Source organism: Papaver somniferum, chromosome 5 (genome assembly GCF_003573695.1).
Source record: "Papaver somniferum cultivar HN1 chromosome 5, ASM357369v1, whole genome shotgun sequence".
Lineage (NCBI taxonomy): Eukaryota > Viridiplantae > Streptophyta > Magnoliopsida > Ranunculales > Papaveraceae > Papaver > Papaver somniferum.
In genome coordinates, this window is record NC_039362.1 from 58,227,468 (window position 1) to 58,231,576 (window position 4,109).

The 4,109-nt window shown below is 35.9% G+C and overlaps 1 long non-coding RNA gene across 1 annotated transcript; it reads right to left on the reverse strand.

Annotated features, from left to right (window-relative positions):
- Positions 1 to 203: 203 nt before the first annotated feature.
- LOC113281650 lies at positions 204 to 2,234 on the reverse strand. The gene is made up of 2 exons (XR_003326296.1): positions 921 to 2,234; positions 204 to 827 (listed from the first exon to the last, which is right to left on the reverse strand). It is a non-coding gene; the product is annotated as an uncharacterized LOC113281650 (long non-coding RNA).
- Positions 2,235 to 4,109: the final 1,875 nt, after the last annotated feature.

Genomic DNA, 4,109 nt, shown 5'->3' on the forward strand with positions numbered 1-4,109 from the left:
CCAACCCAAAGGCAATGGCTATATTATCCTATGTGTATTTTGATACACCCCCAAGCAATTTGGGACACCCTATTAGCAGTCTTGCATAATGTAAGGTGTCTTTTTGCTTTCCAGGTCTTTGCTACTTCTGGCAGAGCGGCAGACTATTTAGACAATTATAAATTTAAATGTGATCTTAGCAAAAAGATTATGATTCCAACGAATCAGGCAAAGGAATAGTAATAAAAGCAAAAGAAACTTTTTACAACCCTCAATAAAAAGTACTCCGGCATTGTCCGGAAAAAATGATAACTTAATTATTTAGAACATTTATTTAGCTAAGTGAACTTTTAAGAACACAACAACACAGTAATATGTGTGAACCAAAATTTACAAACCATAAACCATTTCTTACACCATGTTATAACTTATAGATTCACTCAACAGGAGCCCGGACTTGGAGATGGTCTCTTGAATAACCAATATTTTGATGCACTATTACCCGGAAATGTAAGAAGAATAAGCACCTTCGCCAAAAATCTAAGTTTTTTTTTTTCTTCTTTTTGGAAGCAGAATGTAAGATTATTCATGATATGCATCCAACTTCAATTGCAACTATGCAAGATTTTCTATCAGGGTAGAAGATTTCTTTCATGGTAGAAAATATATAGACACATGCCTAGGAAGCGAAGTTACACCTAATTAGAGGAGCCAGAACATTACCTAGGGACAGAATCAGAAACTTGGGCTGCATATTGATGCTCCAAGGGACACCCAGCTGACTAACGGCTTTCAAATTGAACTCATTGCAAGATATCTGGTTTTGACGACTAAGAATAGTCTAAGTCCTGCCGTCGAAACTATATTTAGCGAATTGAAATAATAAATACTCTTTTGTCTTTGGGAATGCTGATAGAGTAAGGCAACAGAGGCACAATTACCAGTCCATGGCAGCGTCGACGGTCCATGAATACTTATCTCCTTTCATGCACTCAGTGGTGACTATAATTTAGAGAACCATTCTCTCCCATCCTTTTTGACGGTTCATTTTTGTTGTCAATAACTGGTCCATTAGGGACATCTCTTCCTTTTCTAAGTATCTTTACGGCTAAACTGTTTTGTGCAGCTGCTAACAATGAAGCATTGCTGATACATTCTGGTGGTTGGGCAGGGACATATCTCTAATTACCTGCCTTTCATCTTTCTTTTATTCATTGGCCGCTCTTGGAGTTTCTAGTATCACATAGGTCTGCATACAAAAAGAAACCATCAGTCAATGATAAATAACTGGCAAGCTAAATCACTTAATAAAGAAACTGTGGCAAAACCATCAAACCATGGCATCAGTTATGAGATTTGTTATACATTCTTTCGGTCTTCCTACAATTTTATTGCAACCATTGTGATAGATTCTATCTTGGGCATGAATTCAGTCGACCCAGTTGAATGACCAAATTCTCTACCATCCTGACCCCTTAACTCTTGCTTCAAGCTACTAAGAATGCGCAAACAGCAAAACCATCAATATAGCTTAATTGGTAGAGTAATCACATATTAAAAAATTTGGAAGTCTGATTTGTAGATAGCAGAAACTAAAATTGAAAAAAAGACATAGTATGATCACTCCATGAACGGCACCTAACAGTATAAGCTACAGACCATTAACAACAACAGAAAAAGGTACCAAACTAAAATTTATCATGTGGTCACTTAATCCCTAGCTTATCTATAAAATCTATGTAATAAAGGGGAACCAACCTACTAAACAATTCAGTGACTATAATCAGTATACCCCTTTGATTGCTTATGTTTTTTTGCCTAACATTAAACATACCAAGAGTATTAGAGATCTCTTATCATGGAAGACAACCCTGCAAGCTGCAAGCATTACAAAAACCAATTACTAATACCAAAAATTGGTTCCAGTTTAAATTAATAACAGTAGAAATTAATAATAACAAAAAAATATGAACATATTAACATTAGAGATTACAAATACATGTGAATAGGTTAGAAAGCAATAAGATTTTCGCAAGGTTAGAGAGGAAAAAAAAAGGAAGAAGATGATGGTTATGTGCGAAAGAGGAATACTGTGTGAATGGGAAAGAGAAACCATAGTTTCGTCATAACCCATCACCATCATCAGCAGCTACTTGTTCTTCCAACTGTATAATCTCAACAATAACATCGAGTCTGAAATTTTTGGCTAATAAAAACTGAACAAAGTTAACAATCAAAGGATTCAGTATTAGGGTACACACCTGCATGATCAGTCTCGAGTGCCAGGGTTTCGAGAGAGTCGAGCATCAACCTCAAAAATCAATCGGACAAAGCAATCAGGACAAAATCAATAAGAAAATTCCTAGGGCTAGAATTCTAGAGAACCAGGAGCAGAAGCAGGAAACCGAGAGAATATTCCCAATTGAAACGAATAGCTCACCAAGGCTCTTTTTATGCACCAAACCAAGCGGAGAGCATTAGGAAACCACTGTATTAACGGAAACCTCCTAAAATTAGGAAACCAACGATCCCACGGACGTGTATATCTATATGTTTTTATATAAACGATCCGACGGACGGCTATATGTTTTTATATATAAAACATAACCGATGGATTCCAGCCGTGGGATGAAGAAACCGATGGTCGGATTCAACAGGCTATACAGAGGGCATTTTTTTTTATAATATAGACTAGGTATCACCCCGGCCTACGGCTGGGGCTCAACCTTTTTCGTTTTCGTTTTGTTGTTTGATCGGCTGGTTAGTATTCTACCAAAATCTTTTTTAGTCATTTGCAAAACTAATTAGATTATAACGGTCAAACATCGAGCTTATAAGTTAGTTCGGACTTGCGTCCCTAGTATTTGTGGTTGTGTCAAATTAGTCGGGGCTTACAGCCCCGGCCGTGGTCCATTGAGGATACCATAGTATTTTGTTGATCGGGTCAAATTAGCCTGGTCCCTTGAGGATACTATAGTATTTTGTTGGTCATGTCAAATTAGCCGGGGTTTACAGCCCCGACCGTGGCCCTTAAACATTCCCTAATGTTTTGTTGGTCGGGGTTGTGACACTTAAATCTCGCACATAAATCTTTACCATGTTTTTTATTTTATTTGTTTTTTTAAAAATAGCTTTTAGATTAGTTGAGGCTAACTTAAATTTTCTTGAGAAAGTTATGGTACAAATTATTATGCTTATTGGATGACTGAACGTTCGATGGACCAGAGTATATCTGGTGTATACGAATAATCTTCATGGAGGGTCATCCACCAAACATAATCCAAACAGACCCTTAGCCATATGTTTTCCGTGAAGATGTATTAGTAAGGAGATATTTGGTTGCATTAAACATAAAACCTCTTACCCAATTCACTCCTCTTCCTCTATTAGGTTTTCTTTCTTCTCCTTTCCTCTTTAGACCAATTTTTTTTTTAAATCATCAACTCTATTTTCTTTTATTTCACCGTATCCATCCTTTAAATCATCCATAATAATAACTTAGTATTAATAACTCAGTATTATTATGATATAGAGAGACGAAGTTAAGAATTAGAAGTCGTTAATGGAGGGGAAGAACTATAGATAGAAGACCATCTGTTGGTGAAACCGTTAAAGAATGATGCTCTTCTGTTCTATAAATACATCTACTTAGTGTTAGCCTATATTAACGGAAACTTTGTCAAATTAGGAAATCCGACGCTGCAGTCAAATTAAGAAATCCAAGGATCCGACGCCGTTAAATAATATTTAGAATCATATTTTTATTAGGAATCCAAGGGATCGAACGGACGTCTATATAGGACATATAACCGATCGATCTCCATCGTGGGATGACGAAATCGATGGTCGGATTTGTAAGGCTACACACACACCACTTCTTTTTATAATGTAGATATTAAATATATATTTTGAAAATCAAAGATGGTTTTGAGTAATATTTAAAGTAAACAATTATCTATGATGAAATATTGTTTAGTTTTCATAATTTTATGGTGATTGTTCACACGGTATAAGTGTTTATGATTTTATGAAAACTTGAGTTTCGCTCGTTTTTTGTAGACTTCGAAGAAACGAACGAGTTTTGAAGTGTTAACTCTTGCATCACAATCACTACTGTTAGTGGAATTGTA